General features: G+C 42.7%; 1 protein-coding gene and 1 long non-coding RNA gene across 2 annotated transcripts in view; one reads left to right on the top strand and one right to left on the bottom strand.

The window, feature by feature from the left end:
• Positions 1 to 675: 675 nt before the first annotated feature.
• LOC118765288 lies at positions 676 to 15,684 on the bottom strand. The gene is made up of 3 exons (XR_005001127.1): positions 15,674 to 15,684; positions 8,895 to 8,899; positions 676 to 870 (listed from the first exon to the last, which is right to left on the bottom strand). It is a non-coding gene; the product is annotated as an uncharacterized LOC118765288 (long non-coding RNA).
• A 1,733-nt stretch (positions 15,685 to 17,417) lies between these two features.
• The window catches only part of LOC115216983, a 51,366-nt gene continuing 50,103 nt past the window's right edge, over positions 17,418 to 18,680 (top strand). Inside the window, exon 1 of the mRNA XM_036507697.1 lies at positions 17,418 to 17,573. The gene's annotated coding sequence lies outside the window, so the exon portion shown is untranslated. The remainder of the gene's footprint in view (positions 17,574 to 18,680) is intronic.

Here is an 18,680-nt window from a genome sequence, read left to right as displayed (position 1 = left end):
CAAATGAAAGAGAAGATAAGAAAGGAATACTATAGAAGAGTTACAATAATACTTAAAACAGAACTCAATGTGAAAATCAAGATAATAAGTATCAACACTCTTGCCATCCCAGTTATAAGTTACAGCTACAATATTCTTAATTGAACTCTAAATGAACAAACCAAACTAGACAAGAAATCAATAATAATGATGACAGAATTTAGGATGCACCACCCAAAATCTGACATAATGGGGTTTTCAAAAAATCCACCCAGAGCTGTTAAATCGAAAATTTTATTTTATAAAACTAGTTTTCAGTTTAAATAACTGCCCACCTATAATAAGTGCTTATGGGTGGTAATATGGAAGTAAAATATTTCACCTAGGAAAAACAAAGATATTCTCAAAAACCATATTTATTTTATACAATTCCATTGAACTTCTATCGTTTCAGTTATCAGATATATAGACATAAAGAAAGTGAAACAGCCTTAAAAGAAGTAGCATATTAAAAAATATTCTCAAGTTAACAATGGATCTATTAGGAAATACTGAAAATTAAACTGTTGAAAACATGAATGGAAGCCTCGTATGACCAAATAATGTCCTTGGGCATTTATGGTTAAATATCACAAATTTCTTCATTTGTTGCTTGGTCATAATTCACATCAGAGCTAATTCACTTACTTGTATCCCATCTTCTTCAATTTTGTCATTATGTGCATCTGGCGCATTTACCTCAAGGCCAGACAAAACATCCTGTAAGAGTGAGCTTAAGAGACTATGTTCTACAGTCTGTCCATGAGGAGCAATTCCACAACATTCAAAAGCATGCTTTATAGTTTCTCTATTTAAAGTGGCAACAGCTTGGGTCACAAAGTTCACTATCTCCTGACAAGAAAGTTTTTTGCGATATCCTTTATTTGTATACTCCCTTTTTGCCTTTGAAAACCAATTCTCTCATTCTGCATGAAGGACTTTCTTGAAAGGACCAATAACTGATACATCTAACGGCTACAAGTAAGATGTTTTAGGAGATATAAGTTTGAGAATTGTATTCCTACGTTTGAACACTTCTAGGAGCTTTGTTTTCTTGTGCACTGAGCATTCATCCATGAATAGCCCTGAATTTTGAGCATGGAATAGTTGTGCTGTTCTCTGCCCAAGCACTTTGTCAGTCCACAGCTGCATGAGTTCATATGGGAATGATTCCTTGTTGGAGACAGTTAAGTAAACATTCTTTGGGACCTTGATTTTAGGCACGTTTTTCAATCCTTTAAGGATAATCATTTTTTTTTCAACACCCTTCCTTCAGCATTAACACACAACACAGCAGTAAAACAAGCTTTGGTAACATCACAGTGGCTAGCACCTACATTTTTATTGCCAACAAAGTCTATGGTTGTTGAATTCAGCATGTCAACGTATACAGGGGTTTCATTCATATTATAAATCTGGTCAGCATCCTTATCTGCTGTTAATACTGGAATGCTATCTAGACAGTCACTGGCGATTTGTACCTGTTCTCCAAGTGTTTTATTGTCTGCTTGACCAACATGTGTAATCTTTCTCACAGTCAGTTTATTCCATTTCATGAAATTGAAAATCCATTTATCAGAACATCTAAAGCTGTTCATTTCAATTCCAAACCTTTTTACCAATTCAAAAACATATTTCCATAAATGGCAATAATTTATTATTATATTGTTTGTATGCAGAACAACAATCCACTGTAAGAGTTCAATCTCTAGATCTCTATGTGTTGGTCCTCTACCTCCACCAATTGATCTGCGCCTCCTCTTGTCTGACATATTGATTAACTCAGTTTCTTTTGTGCACCATTCTCTCAATCGTTTCCTATCAATACCTAAGTCTCTTGACGCAGCAGATAAATTGCCAGAATGTTCTTTCACTCGTTTAGTAGCTCTCAATTTTTTACTAATGGTATATGATCGTTAAACATGTTTGATATATTTTGTTTTGACTCCATTATTGGGAATAAAAAATCCTTTAAATTTATCTACAGACTATTTACTGTACAATAACATAGTGAAGCTTGCAATGAGATAATTACTAGTGACACACGTAAAGAACATTAACAGCAAGACAGTGGTTATTCCCAGGATATCGGCGTTCAATAAGAACTTGTGTTACAAATTGAGATATTCAAGGTAAATGAGATCACGTAGCAATGATGACAAATATAATCGGATCAGATAAGTGGCATGGTGTAGCCAACGAACTATCAGGGTGTTACATTATTCCTCCGACGAAATAAGGCTAGTGCCGAACAGAGCAAATGAACATCTAAACACAATGCAAACAAGAACACTAACTCTGTTTCAGCTTTTAACCACAAATAACCACCCATCCAAATAAATGCCCATGAGTGATCTAATGGATGGGTGGATTTCCGAAAACCCCAGAAGAAAGTTATATATAAAATGTAGAGGCCTTATACAGCTAGAAAATTATTATAAAATAAATACCATAGGATTACAAAAATACCTAATTCAGAAGCAAGGAAAACTGGTACAAATAGGCATGAAAAACAAGCAAAACAAAAAACTGTTTTCTGATTTTTAGAAAACTGAAGAATACAAGAAACAACCTGACTACTACTAAGACAAAGAAGAAAAAGCAACAGCTGTGAAACAACTGAAATCCAAACGAAAACTGGAACTACGAAGTATCTTGATTAACTTAGGAAATTAATGTTGTTCGCAAAGCTTCTCCAATATAATAAAAATCTACAACTTGCTTTTTTTAGTTCAAAGCATATCCTGTTAGTTTTTTTATTGTTTATAAAAAATAACCACTTTATGCAAATGTATGTGTATGTATACACTTGTGCGTGTGTGTGTGAGTGAGTGTATGCACATGTGTGAGTGTATGCACATGTGTGAGTGTATGCACATGTGTGTGTGTTTGTGAGTGTATGCACATGTGTGTGTGTTTTTTTTATTTTTAACTATTTGAAATCTTCCTGTAAGGAAGCAGCTGGTTTCTAACAAAGATACAATGTTCCATTGTTAAAATGTAGATAAGAAAAATAAAGTCACATTTCAAACTTGCATATTTTTACTGTGCCACTAACAGATTGCATTTGTAATGTGTGATTTAACTAGTTAATTTCTTTTCCTGAAATGGATTGCAGCCTAGGGGTGATCCCAAAATGAAGGTGCGCATGCATGTGTATAAGAGATATTCTCTTTAATGATAAATTACCATAGATATTTCCACTTTAGTGACACTGACTTATTAATAAAAAAAAAACACAGTTTGCTACCAGTTCCAAAGGTACCTATAGATTTTTCCACTTTAGTAACATCAATCCCCATACAATTCTCTTCTGCAGACTGATGTCACTATGACAGTGAAAAAAAAGAAAAGACTACCACTTCTGAAAATGTATATATGTCTGTGTGTACCCTAGCCCAGTGGGGATTACAATCCTAGAACTTAAACCAGTGAGGGACCTGGGTATCGACATGAGTGATGATAGCTCTTTCTAAGTGCACATTACAAAAGTGGTGACAAAGTGCAGATGGAAGGCTGGATGGTACCTGAGAACCTTCAGAACATAGAGAAGGGAATCATGATGGTCCTCAGCTGCCTGGACTACTGCTCCCAACTATGGTCACCCCACATTATAAAATTAACAGTAGACTTTGAAGCAATCCAGCAAAGTTACACAAAGAAGATCATCTCATTGCAACTGCCCAGCTACTGGGAAATGCTGAAACAGCTAAGACTCTACTCCCTGGAGCGAAGACGAGAGAGATTTGCAGTAATATACATCTGGAAGATCTTGGAAGGGATTGTACCAAGTTTTGGCATTGAGAGCTACATAGATGCCAGAATGGGTCGCCACAGTGCAGTGCCAAAGATCCTAACATTGCTGTTGTGTTTGAAGATCAGTTACTGCAACAGCTTGGGTTTCAAGGTTCCACAGCTTTTTAATATTCTCCCAAAGAGCCTAAGGGACCTACACAAAGTGGATGTAGGTGTTTTTCAAACAAAACTGGATCTCTTCCTGCCAAGAATCCCAGATAAACCTACCTCGATGCAGGAGGTGCAAATGAGGGCAGCGACATCAAACTCCCTTATTCACCAAATGCCACATATCAGAGGAAGCTCTCAAAAATGATAGTGTAGCAAAACGGCAGTGCCCCAGCGTGGCTGCAGCTTTGAACTGATACAGATAAAAAAAATAAATGAATATATATATATAGGCACAGGAGTGGCTGTGTGGTAAGTAGCTTGTTTACCAACCACATGGTTCCGGGTACCTTGGGCAAGTGTCTTCTACTATAGCTTCAGGCCGACCAAAGCCTTGTGAGTGGATTTGGTAGACGGAAACTGAAAGAAGCCAGTCGTATATATGTATATATATGTATGTGCGTTAATGTTTGTGTGTCTGTGTTTGTCCCCCTAGCATTGCTTAACAACCGATGCTGGTGTGTTTATGTCCCCGTAACTTAGCGGTTCGGCAAAAGAGACCGATAGAATAAGTACAGGGCTTACAAAGAATAAGTCCCGGGGTCGAGTTGCTTGATTAAAGGCAGTGCTCCAGCATGGCCAGTCAAAATGACTGAAACAAGAGAAAAAGAGAGAAAGATATATATATATATATATATATATATATGTAAAGGGCATAACTACAGATAGATGCCTCCACTCCCACCTCGAATTAGTTGTCTCTTAACTTCCAGAAAAATGGATAATTTTAACGAAATTTTTCAACAAATACCATTTAAATACTGTAGATTCAGAGTATATAGGGATGTATTGTAAAAAATGTTTTCGAAGGATTGGTGAAAGAAGTTTTAGAAAATTCACGCGATTCAACTTTTTTCCTCTCATAGCTTTCAAGAAAATGGGTATCTTTTAATGAATGTTTATACAAATACTTTTCAAACGACATAGATTACGATTATAAAGAAATTTGCAGAGAAAGTCTTTTCCGGGGGGATGGGGAGACGGGTTTCGAAAAAAACGGGGTTTCGGATCAGGAAGACCACATAAGATGGAATTTCTCCGTTTTGACGGGAATTTTTCCTTTTTTTTTTTGCTCCAGGGCCCTCAAAATGATGGGAGGAGGAGCATCGTTTTATTCTTTTTTGTTTTAGCCTTGAAGCTTTGTTGAAATATTTTTCTACTCCCCCTTTCCTCACCATCCCATTCCAGACTGATTTTGGCCAATTTTTTTGCACTTAAAAACCATGTAAGGAGCATTTTCGGTTTAAAAAAAAACTCAGAAAATTGTAAATATTTTCAGACGAGAAAAGTGTGTGATTTAAGGGAGATTTGGCTGTTATTTCTAGCATATCTCAAGACAATCCTCCACGTTTCGTTCTCACACTCGTGTGTATAGATGCTTTTCAATATATTTCTTCCCCTAAGGCAACGAGTTGGCAGAAACGTTATTTTGTTAAAAGATATCTATTATTTTGGAAGTTATGTGGCAACAAAGCTGGGTTGGGGTACACATCTGTAGTTATGCCATATATATATATATACTCTTTTACTCTTTTACTTATTTCAGTCATTCGACTGCGGCCACGCTGGAGCACCGCCTTTAATCGAGCAACTCGACCCCGGGATTTATTCTTTGTAAGCCTAGTACTTATTCTATCGGTCTCTATTGCCGAACTGCTAAGTAACGGGGACATAAACACACCAGCATCGGTTGTCAAGCAATGCTAGGGGGACAAACACAGACACACAAGCACACACACGCGTATATATATATATATATACATATATACGACGGGCTTCTTTCAGTTTCCGTATACATACACAATGATGGAGAAATCGTACAAAATGTATAAATAGATGTTGAGTAAAGCACCGGCACAATTTCGATTACCTGTTGATATCCGTAGATTTATTGCAGGAACTTCGTAGCGGGCTGGATGAAAGATGTGATATCAGGTCGATATGATGTAGCCCACTATTAAATGTAGCGTGTAGATGTAACGCTTGAAGGATCTCGCGTCGGAGTACAAAAAAACATCGAAGAGTCAACATCAAGAATGAAGAAATATTGTTTACATAGATTTATTCCTTTGCCCGCCAAGTAGTTACAGATACAGCAGTAATTCTAGTGATAGTGACAAGGCTGGCTCGCTTGTTAGTAGATAATAGTGTGGAAAAAGGTTGTCTGTCAGTAGAGAGCGAAAGAGTAGGGAATGCACGGCGCTGACTAGAAAGGAAGAAGGGATAAAGGTGGCATCGCCTTTCTTGCGGCCGAAAGCTTCTCTTCGTGTGTCGAGTGACGGGCGAAGGGAAGTGTTGCTCTTGGTAAAGACTGTCGCAAAAGCGGGTGCTGCCCCTTGGTTTGTCTGACACAAAAAAGAGGGTGTTGCTCCTTGGTCATAGCTGACACGTAAGAGAAAGAGATAGGAAATTCTCTGTTGTATAGACTTATGGTCAGTAATGTAAACAAAGGACTGACCTTTCCTTGACCAGCACAGGTCCTGGGGGTGGTGTCGAGTGTTTCCTCATCAATCATCGAGTGTGGAGAGATTTTCCGCTCGTTTTGACAAGCAATAATCGGACGGATTTGGTTTCAGACAAGGTCAAGCTAGATCCTTACTTATACGTGTGTGTGTCTTGATGTTTGTGTTTGTCCCCCCCTCCCCATCACCGCTTGACAACCGGTGTTGGTGTGTTAATGCCTCCGTTACTTAGCAGTTCGTGGAAAGACAACGATAGAATAAGTACTGTGCTTAAAAAATAAGTCCTGGGGTCAATTTGTTCGACTAAAATCCTTTAAGGCGGTGCCAGCGTGGCCGCAGTCAAATGACCAAAGCAAGTAAAAGAAAAAGGATTATGGAATAAAACGATATTTTCGGCCGTTTATTTAAACCCTCTCTGCTAACTTGTCAAATAATATTAATATATGTACTCACCATTTTTTTCTAGGATATGTGACTCATCATCCGTTTCCTCCATCGTCCGCTGCTTGCTCCCCGCTTTTTTACCACCTTCTTTTTTCATTTTTTTTTTTTAAGTGTATATTAATAGCACTTTTGAAATATTTTCTTTATGTAGGAGTGGCTGTGTGGTAACGAACCACATGGTTCCGTGTTCAGTGTGTGGTTCTTTTCCTTTTGAAGGCCAGATTTCAACACAATTTCTAGTTAACTAAACACTTTAATTAACTAAACTAAACACTTGAGTATGTTCTACTATAGCCTCGGGCCGACCAAAGCCTTGTGAGTGGATTTGGTAGACGGAAACTGAAAGAAGCCCGTCGTATATATATAATATATATATATATATATATATATATATACAGGTCTATATTTTTTAAATGTCTTACTTTGAAAAATTGCATTCGGTGGGATTAGTAATATTTTTGGTAGAAATGACTATTTGTCCCTCTTAGCGTGTGGCATGTATGTATAATGCCATCTTATTTCTTTATTACGATTATACAATCGTTACATAGAAGTACAAATACAGGACATACATGCAAAACAAATAATTAAGAGGTTCGATTTAAAAATTTTCCATAACATTTGGATTAAAAAATTCGTCTATAAATTGTCCTTTACGTGACCAATAGAATCTTATAACATTTCATAACCTTTCGATCTTACCGAAGTTTTAAACCCCGGCAATTTATAAGGCCCCGCAGCTTTTGTTTCCTCTCCTCCCTCCATAGTTAAGCTGGGTTTCTGACACCCACCTTTTTTTCCACTTCCTTCCATCTTTTCTCATACACACCCCGTGGTAAGATCCTCTTTTCCAGCCCCATTTTGCTCTTCAGATGATATCTGAAGTAAGTGAGCAAGCCGGGGCCCGAGACAAAGGATCCTATCGCGACTCCTTCCATTCTTGTTCTCCACATGCATTCTTTTACTACTGCAACCGTGCAGTGGAAACATGCCTCACCTTCCTTCGAGAGTCCAGTTGGCGGTATCATCTTAATCATAGACTCAGCCGACAGCTGTACTCGTCCCAGATGCGATAACACGTGTTCTGCGTAACTTATCAAGTCTGACAACTTCCGACAGTGTACAAAAGCGTGCTGGACGGTTTCATCGTCCAACTCGCACCTTGGACACGTCGGTGGCACTGAAATTCCGTGCCGCGATAACTTCTCGCGAACAGGTAAAGCATTCCTATAGCCCTGCCAGGCCAGGGATCTTTGGAAATTATCCAAGTACCCCGTCCTGAAAGTCTTTTTAAACAGGTTGGTAAGCTGGTCTTCGTCAAACCCCAGAGCCCCTCCTAGGACGTCATCGTTCTTTGCCTCTACCAGCCTTCTATAAAATACCGAGGTGGTATTTCCGCAGCCGGCCTTGCCCGCCTTGTGGATCAGCGTGAGTGCCTGTCGGCACTCCTTTTGCCATAAAGTCAGTTTCCATCTTTTGATGCGACCGGGTTTAAAATTCGCTAAGGAGGCCGGTCTCGGGAAAAATTCCCCTGCCAGCGGACTCCACACCTTATCACCCTCCAGGTGGTGCCAGAGATGCTTCAGCCTCAACGCATGTCTGCGCATCATCAACCAAGGCATTCCTAACCCACCCTTTAACGGTTCCTGGCAGCAAACGGAGCGCCTCACAAGTGGCTTTCCTCCCTTCCACAAAAAGCGGAAAAGGATTCGCTCCAACTTGCTAAGCCATGAATCGGGGCAAGGGACAACGGTCAGGCGGTAAGTGATTACAGATGCAATGAACATCTGTACCACCTCCGCCCTTCCTTTCAAGGACAGAAACCTTCCGGACCAGGTCCGTACTATGGCCTCCACCTTGCTCGCCACCTCACTCCAGTTCCTCTCCGTTTGGGAGTCTGGCCCAAACCAGACTCCTAGCAACTTAACAGGGCCATCCGTCCAGTGTCCCACGACAATGGACGATATCGACTTGCTCTTCAAGGTGCCGAGGCGCAAGCCAACCGACTTGTCCTTGTTAACCTTTGCTCCTGCCACCGCCTCGTATCCTCTGATAGCCTCTTCCACACAAGGTAGCTGGGCCTCATTGGACACGATGAGGGTGACGTCATCCGCATAAGCAGTAACCGTCCTCCCACCTCCGATCTCATCCGAGTTGCTTCCCAGCCTCTCCAACTTTCGCAGCAATGGCTCAAGAGCCAACACGTACAAAAGTGGTGACAAGGGGCACCCTTGACGAACTGAACATTCGATCGAAAACGGTTCCGTTAGGTAACCGTTTATCTGGACGGTGGACTTGATGCCGCTATACATAGCGGAGATCCACCCGCGAAATTCAGGGCCCAGTCCAGCCGCTTCGAGGACCGTCGCCAGGTACTCATGGTCTACCCTATCGAACGCTTTACTTTGGTCTAAATGGACCATTACCCCGCCCTTGCCGGTTAATTTACCCACCCTGTCTAAGGTGTAGCGTATAAGGTGAAGATTGTCCTGGATCGACCTGCCTGGAATTGCACATGTCTGTGCTCTCCCTACAAGTTTCTCCACGACAACCGTCAACCTTTTTGCCAACACCTTGGCCAAAATCTTTAACTCTACATTAAGTAGAGTTATGGGCCTGTAGTTACTAATGTTATCCCCCTTGCTCGGGTCTTTCTGGATTAGCGTCACCACTCCCCGGCTTACAGAGCTGGGAATTCTCCCATTCTGCTGCCAGTTCGTGTAGACGCCTGCCAATATTCCCCCGAACAAGTCCGGCATACTTTGTAAAACTCGTAGGGCAGACCATCCAACCCCGGCGACTTCTCCCCGGCGCATCCGGCCAGTATCCCCTCTATCTCCGCGGGAGTGATCGCTTCTTCACAGCACTCCACCTCACGCCCCGAGAGCCGCGGTCCGCCGGCCAGGAAGTCCTTTAAGGTCCTCCCCCGCTCCGGCGCCACACCACCCCCGAACACGCGGGCGAAATGCTGGTGAAGAAACTTTTGCATCTCCTCCTGTCCATAGATCTTTTGTCCCTGTTTGTCAGTTAAAGATTTGATTGAGGCTTTGTTACCTCTCTGACTCTCCACTCGACGGGCCCATCCGGCAACGTTAATACCTTCTCGTTTCCCAGCGCGTAGCTTAGCTCTGATTCTGCAACCTTCGTGTTTGGAGTTAAGGTGACGGTACAATACCGTCCTTGCCGCCAACACTCCGGATGCAGAGCCAGCTTCCATTGCCTCGTTTAGATTCTTAACTAAATCGTCCTCTATCCTAGACCTATCTAACCTTAGCTGATTGCTAAATCTAATGGACTCTGAACGAATGGCTCTTTTGAGGGAGTGCCACCATCTATTGTTAATGATGGTGCCACACAATGCCCTCTGTACTAACACCTTAATCCGGGTACGGAGTCTTCACAATTCAAAATAGCCTTGTTCAGCTTCCAGTACCCGGGTCCCTGTCTATGACACTTGTCCAATTGCATCCCACACGTCACAAATTTGTGATCCGTGTAAGGCACAATGTGAATGTGGGACAACTAAACGTATCCTTATCTCTTTTCTTAATAAATATCCTATCTAAATACGATCTGCGTGAGCCGTCGTTGTTACTCCACGTCCACTGTGGAACGCTCGGCTCATCCAGTCGGTAACGGTCCACTAGATCAAAGCTCTCTAGTACACACCTAGTTCAATAAGAAATAATTATTTTCGAAATTTTTTCTCTTATGAGGTTTTCACGCTATCTACCTGACAATTTCTTGTTAAGTTTTCCTTATTAAGTAGTTGTCCTTAATTGCTAAATTTTTATTCCGAAAAAACTTTTCCTTTCCCGAAATGCAATTCGTAAAAAGTCTGACATTTACAGGATGTAATATATGTAAACTCACCCATGTGCTTCGTTGATGTTGATCAGTTAGCTGTCATTTGCGGAGCAGTTTGTTGCGTTTTGCGTTGTGAGAAATTTGCTGCTGCTATTTAAGAGAATTCGAAGTTATAATATCATTGTTTGTGTAAACTGTTCTGAACAGTACCCGTCGTAAAACGATAATTTTCGCCCTACGGGGCAGAAAATTTTGTTCTAACCATATTCTTGTTACCTTAAAGGTAACCTTCAGAGATGGAGTTCGACCTAACGTCGAAGGAAGACTTTCCCGTGATGGGAAAAGGTGAAAAAGAGGAAAACCCAGTACCCAGGCAATCATTCTCGGCCGCGGTGGGCGGCGCCATGTTGGAGATAGAATTCAAGATTGAACAACTGTACGAATATAGGAATTTGGTAAAACTAGAAGGAGGAGAAATAAGGCTTGTGCCGCCGCAAGCGAAGGTGCAAGAAATTAAGGAAAAGATCGTAATCTATAAAGTGTACAACTTTAAAGAAAAAAAGATCATGGAAGTAAAAAACGAAACCGTTGAGAAATGCTTGGCCCCGGTGTGGGATAAAATTCGCCATATAGTGAGAGGTGCACGAAGTGCCACGATCGAAGCACACTTTGACACGGCAGAGGTGGCGAAGGAGGTGTCGTCGTTGACCCTTAAAAACGACGACATCATGCTGCTACCCTCGTATATGGGGAAGAGAACCGCAAAGGTAACGGTTGAAGACATACCCAGAGGATACGACACCATGTGGGTAGCAGCGGCGGTCTTACATGATGTGGACGCGAAATGAACATACTGCAAATGAGAAGGAAGGAAGCGGTACGTTGGAGGGGTCAGACTCTGGAGCTCCTCGTACAGGCAGAGAACAAGATCTTGGAGAGCCTGCCTGACAGGATTTTTAACGAGGATGGCACGTCCATGAGAGTGTCGGTGGAAGGACGAAGACCCAGATGCTTCAAGTGTGGAGAAAAGGGTCACGTCCGTTCCAATTGCATCAGAAAAAAAAGAACAGAAGATGCGGCCCCTCCAAGTGTACCCAATGCGGAGGGAGAGGAAGCTAAGAAGAACAACAAAACGACCAAGACAAATACGGAAGCAAAAATAGACCAAATAGAACCGATGGAATACACCCAAGTTACGCACAAAAGAAAAAAAGAAAATACCCTGGACTCCCCTCCCCAAACAAGGAAAAAAACAACTAACACTGCAGACACACACATTAAACAAACCCCAACCCTACCCCCATGGCACTGTTTTCATTGGAAAACAGTTTGCCAACCCCTCCCCGTAAAACAAGATCCTAAAAAATGTTTATTGAAAAACGAAAAAATAATTGCGTTTGATGAAAAAAACGAAAAAGTTTACAAATGCTGCAAACTGTCGAGGTTCATGCTGTATAGCAGAACCTCAGATGGAAAAGCAATTGCGCGCTTCGCCAAGGTAGGCGAGAACGAATGGAAGGAGGAGGTTCTTCAGGAACACCTGAAGAACCGCCTAATAAGAGATGTCACCAAAGAGGTGTTAGAAGGAAAACTAACAATAACCCCGGCAACCACACCAACCCAGAGCCCAGTGGCAACGCCGGTCAAAAGCCCTGCAGTAGCGGAAGAAAGGGAAGCAGGCAAAATCAGACCGCCGTGCTCCCTTTCACAACCGTGAGTATAATTATTTTCCTCCCTCGCCCACAATGGCCAAGCTGGGCTGCCTAAACATACGTGGAATGGGGTCGAAATGGAAACAAATTTGTTTCCTGAACGACCTCACGACACAAGGTATAGATGTTGCTATCGTAACCGAGTCCAAGATGAGCGAGACCCAAGCGTTCTCACCTCTTCTAAATGGTTTCGAGAAATTTATTTCTCCTAGCCGAGGAGGAGGAAGAGGCGTGGCAGTCTTCATCAGGAAGAGCTTGGACCTGCAGGTAAGTACTGTCTTTCTGGACCCAGAAGGCAGGCTGGTTGTCCTGGATGTGACTCACGCAAGTAAACAGTCCTTCAGGTTGGTAGCTGTCTACGCCCCGAACGAGGGTAGACAGAGGGTTTCTTTCGAAGCCTGGAGCCCTTTCTGGCGACGTCGAAAACAGTAATACTAGTAGGGGACTTTAACACTGTCCTTGAAGCGCACATCGACAGTGTTGGCTCAACTAATAGGAAGGGGAATCCTAGCCTCAAGGGTCTACTGGAGAGCTTTGATCTAGTGGACCGTTACCGACTGGATGAGCCGAGCGTTCCACAGTGGACGTGGAGTAACTACGACGGCTCACACAGATCGTACCTAGATAGGATAATTATAAAAAAAAGAGATAAGGATACGTTTTTAGTTGTCCACAATTTCATATTGTACCTTACTCGGATCACAAGTTTGTGACGTGTGAGGTGCAATTAGACAAGTGTCATAGACAGGGACCCGGGTACTGGAAGCTGAACAAGGCTATTTTGAATTGTGAAGACTTCCGTACCCGGATTAAGGAGTTAGTTCAGAGGGCATTGTGCGGCACCGTCATTAACAACAGATGGTGGCACGCCCTCAAAAGAGCCATTCGATTAGAGTCCGTTAGATTTAGCAATCAGATAAGGACAGATAGAGCTAGTCTAGAGGGCGATTTAGTTAAGAATCTAGACGAGGCAATGGAAGCTGGCTCTGCATCCGGAGTACTGGCGGCAAGGACGGTATTGTACCGACACCTTGACTCCAAACACGAAGGTTGCAGAGTCAGAGCTAAGCTGCGCGCCGGGAAACGAGAAGGTGTTAACGTAGCCGGATGGGCCCGTCGTGTGGAGAGTAAGAGAGGCAACAGAGCCTCAATAAAATCTTTGACTGGCGAACAGGGACAAAAGATCTATGGACAGGAGGAGATGCAAAAGTTTCTTCACCAGCATTTCGCGCGCGCGTTCGGGGGTGGTGGCCCGCTGGACCGGGGGAGTGCCTTAAGGGACTTCCTGGCCGGCGGGCCGCGGCTCGCGGGGCGTGAGGCGGAGTGCTGTGAAGGAGCGATCACTCCCGCGGAAATAAGGGAAGTGCTGGCCGAGTGCGCCGGGGAGAAATCGCCGGGGCTGGATGGTCTGCCCTACGAGTTTTACCAAAATATGCCGGATTTGTTCGGGGGAATACTGGCAGGCGTCTACACGAACTGGCAGCAGAACGGGAGAATTCCCAGTTCTGTAAGCGGGGAGTGGTGACGCTAATCCAGAAAGACCCGAGCAAAGGGGATATGATTAGTAACTACAGGCCCATAACTCTACTTAATGTAGAGTTAAAGATTTTGGCCAAGGTGTTAGCAAAAAGGTTGACGGTTGTCGTGGAGAAACTTGTAGGGAGAGCACAGACATGTGCAATTCCAGGCAGGTCGATCCAGGACAACCTTCACCTTATACGCTACACCTTAGATAGGGTGGGTAAAGTAACCGGCAAAGGTGGGGTAATGGTCCACTTGGACCAAAGTAAAGCCTTCGATAGGGTAGACCATGGGTACCTGGCGGCGGTCCTCGAAGCGACCGGACTGGGTCCCGAATTCCGCGGGTGGATCTCCGCTATGTACAGCGGCATCAAGTCCACCGTCCAGATAAACGGTTACCTAACAGAACCGTTTTCGATCGAATGTTCAGTACGTCAGGGGTGCCCCTTGTCACCACTTTTGTACGTATTGGCTCTCGAGCCACTACTGCGAAGGTTGGAGAGGCTGGGGAGTAACTCAGATGGAATCGGAGGTGGGAGGTCGGTCACTGCCTATGCGGATGACATCACCCTCATCGTGTCCAAGGAGGCCCAACTACCTGGTGTAGAGGAGGCTATCAGAGGATACGAGGCGGTGGCAGGAGCAAGGTTAACAGGGACAAATCGGTCGGCTTGCGCCTCGGCACCTGGAGGAACAAGCCGATATTGTCCAGTGTTGTGGACACTGGACGGATGGCCCTGTTAAGTTGCTGGGAGTCTGGTTTGGACCGGACTCCCAAACGGAGAAGAACTGGAGCGAGGTGACGGGCAAGGTGGAGGCCATAATACGGACCTGGTCCGGAAGGTCTCTGTCCTTGAAAGGAAGGGCGGAGGTGGCGCAGATGTTTATTGCATCCGTAATCACCTACCGCCTGACCGTCGTCCCTTGCCCCGACTCATGGCTTAACAAGTTGGAACGAGCCCTCTTCCGCTTTTTGTGGAAAGGAGGAAAGCCACTTGTGAGACGCTCCGTGTGCTGTCAAGAACCGTTAAAGGGTGGGTTAGGGATGCCTTGGTTAATGATGCGCAGACATGCGTTGAGACTAAGACATCTCTGGCACCACCTGGAAGGTGATAAGGTGTGGAGTCCGTTGGCAGAGGGATTTTTTCCGAGACCGGCCTCCTTAGTTAATTTTAAACCCGGTTACATCAGAAGATGCAATCTGACTCCATGGCAAAAGGAGTGCCGACAGGCACTCACGCTGATCCACAAGGCGGGCAAGGCCGGCTGCGGAAATACCACCTCGGTATTTTATAGAGGGCTGGTAGAAGGTAAAAACGATGACGTCCTAGGAGGGGCTCTGGGGTTTGATGAAAACCAGCTTGCCAATCTGTTAAGAAAACGTTCAGGTCGGGGTATTTGGATAATTTCCAAAGATCCCTGGCTTGGCAGTGCTACAGGAATGCTTTACCTGTTCGCGAAAAGTTATCACGGCACGGAGTTCCAGTGCCACCGACGTGTCAAAGATGCGGGCTGACGACGATGAAACCGTTCAGCACGCTTTTTTTCATTGTCGGAAGTTGAACGACTTGATAAGTTACGCAGAACACGTGTTATCGCATCTGGACGAGTACAGCTGTCGGCTGAGTCTATGATTAAGATGATACCGCCAACTGGACTCTCGAAGGAAGGTGAGGCATGTTTTCACTGCACGGTTGCAGTGGTAAAGGAATGCATGTGGAGAACGAGAATGGAAGGAACCGCGACAGGGTCGTTTGTCTCCGGGCCCGGCTTGCTCACCTACTTCAGATATCATCTGAGAAGCAAGATGGGACTGGAGAGGAGGACCCTGCCGCGGGGAGTGTATGCGAATAGATGGAAGGAAGTGGAAAGAAAGGTGGGTACGAGAAGGCCAGCTTGACCATGGAGGAGAGAGAGGAAGTGGAAGCTGCAGGGCCTCAACAATTGCCGGGGTGTGAAAGCTCGAGTAAAAGCACAAAGGTCAGCTACAAGTGTTTGTAACACTAGTTACGCAAAAACTATTACTTATAACGAATACAAACGAAACTTTTTTAATCGATTCTCTTAAATTAAATTTTCTTGTATGTATGTATGTTCCTGTATTCGTCCTTTCTATGTATTAATTTTTATAATTGTAATAAAGAAAGTGTTGATCAGTTAGCTGATCGGCTTAAGCGAGCAGGGGTCGTTTATGTATGATACATCCAGGCCTGCTGATGAATACGTAAGTATGAAATCACTGTGATACAGGTCTATATTTTTTAAATGTCTTACTTTGAAAAATTGCATTCGGTGGGATTAGTAATATTTTTGGTAGAAATGACTAATTGTCCCTCTTAGCGTGTGGCATGTATGTATAATGCCATCTGGCATGTATGTATAATGCCCTCTATATATAAATTAATATGTTCAATAAGAATAATTATTTTCGAAATTTTTCTCTTATGAGGTTTTCACGCTATCTACCTGACAATTTCTTGTTAAGTTTTCCTTATTAAGTAGTTGTCCTTAATGCTATATATATATATATATATATATATATATATATATATATATTATATATATCACCGTCACCGTGACCGACCAGGCTATCAGATGTTGCTACACATCGCTGGTCACAATGCGCTTTGCATTGTTTTAGCCTTCAAATGACGCCACCCCGCCGGCTAAGCGAGCAGGCCAACAGAAGAAAGAGTGAGAGAAAGTTGTGGCGAAAGAGTACAGCAGGGATCGCCACCACCCCCTGCGGAGCCTCGTGGAGCTATAGGTGTTTTCGCTCAATAAACGCTCACAACGCCCGGGAATCGAAACCGCGAGTTCGCTGCCCTAACCACTAGGCCGTATATATATATATATATATATATATATATATATATATATATTATGTGGTGTGTGTGTGTGTGTGTGTGTTGTGTATGTTTGTTTGTGTGTCTGTGTTTGTCCCCCAACATCGCTGGTGTGTTTACGTCCCCGTAACATTAGCGGTTCGGCATAAGTGGCCGATAGAATAAGTCCTGGGGTCGATTTGCTCGACTAAAGGCGGTGCTCCAGCATACTCACAGTCAAATGACTGAAACAAGTCAAAGAGTAAAAGAGAGAGTATATATCCGGGTCATAGTGGGCAGCACATTTTTTCTGTCTATTTATTCTGAAGATTTGGATTCTAGTTTATTTCGGAAGGCAGACGCCGATATAATGATGTTGCTGGAGTTGTTATTATCTTGACAATGATCTGACTAAAGCTATTCTTATTTACCGTATCATTACATTGATAGACACCAATATAATGATGTTGCTGTTGGAATTGTTATGATCTTGACAATGATCTGACTAAAGCTATTTTTATTTACCGTATCATTACATTGACAGACACCAATATAATGATGTTGCTGTTGGAATTATCATTATCTTCACAATGATCTGACTAAAGCTATTCTTATTTACCGTATCATTACATTGACAGACACCAATATAATGATGTTGCTGTTGGAATTGTTATTACCTTGACAATGATCTGACTAAAGCTATTCTTATTTACTGCATCGATATTTCAATCTCGACTAAATTTGTTACAGAAAGACACTATGGAACGATTTTCAACGGTAGTTATCCTGGCACTGTTGTTATTTGCAACCTGGCAGATAATGTAAGTGTGACAATTAATGCAACAATTTCAATTTGGCAATTAATGTATTTTTATCTTATTATCCAGGTATTTCTGCTTCATCTTTTGAACAAACTGTTTTTTTATGACATTTGTGTTTTCAAGTTGATTTTTCCTTTCAAACCGACATAATTTATTTTATTATTTATGTTTATAAATATGAGTCATAAAATGAATTAGCAGCGATTTATTTCTACGAACTCAACTTGTTTAACCATTCTGTATAAATCTATATTTGTTTTCTCTTTCTTCTCTTTGCCTTTTCTTTATTTTTTGTTTTGTTTTTGTTCCGCTATTTCTTTTCTTTTTGGTTTTGTTCCTTTTTTCCCCCTTTTCTCTGTCTTTCTTTTGTCAAACCAATATTGAGGTGGAAAATCTGGTAAGAAATCTATATATATAAAACTGTAGTTGTGTGAGTGTCTGTCCCCTTCGATTTAGATTCCTAACTACTCCCACATTTTGCGGTGCAGTTTAACCAAATTCGGGTATCTTATAGTCGTGATTCATATCGAGCCCGTCTGAGTATTAGCGCGCGTCTACGATGAGTCTACGATTTTAAAAATAATTTAACATCATTTTTTATTCTATTGTAATGCATAATTTTTCGTCTGTCGATGGCGGCGGAGTTGGCGTCCATGGTCACACCTGCACCTGTTTGCTTCTCCCCTTCTTCCCTCCCTCGTGAAGCTGTGGGGAAGGGAGTGTAAGGAAATCAACGTCGTAAAGCGTTGTCAAGGAGACCAGCGTTCTTTTAGAACAACTTCATGGCTTGAAGACACCAAAACAGAAATGGCTAAGAAAGCCCGAATTGGCAACTATAAGGGAAGTAACTCTCTAAAAATGCTTATGTAGTTATTTCCCTTACAAACCCGAGCAACGCCGGGCGATACTGCTAGTATGTTCTAAAATTTAAATTTATAATTCCTTCTGCTAAATATTAATAAAAGTGATATTTTCTGAGGGGAAAAAAGTTAATAGTAATACAGTTAACTATAATCTACATGCAAGTAATATTTTGGCGAAGGTAAAGAATACGCCCACCCGTGTTTAGGGTTAGGGTTACGCTGAAAACGGGTGGTGTGCGTATTC

Source organism: Octopus sinensis, linkage group LG11 (genome assembly GCF_006345805.1).
Source record: "Octopus sinensis linkage group LG11, ASM634580v1, whole genome shotgun sequence".
Taxonomy (NCBI): Eukaryota; Metazoa; Mollusca; class Cephalopoda; order Octopoda; family Octopodidae; genus Octopus; species Octopus sinensis.
This window is presented reverse-complemented; position numbering and strand designations above follow the sequence as displayed.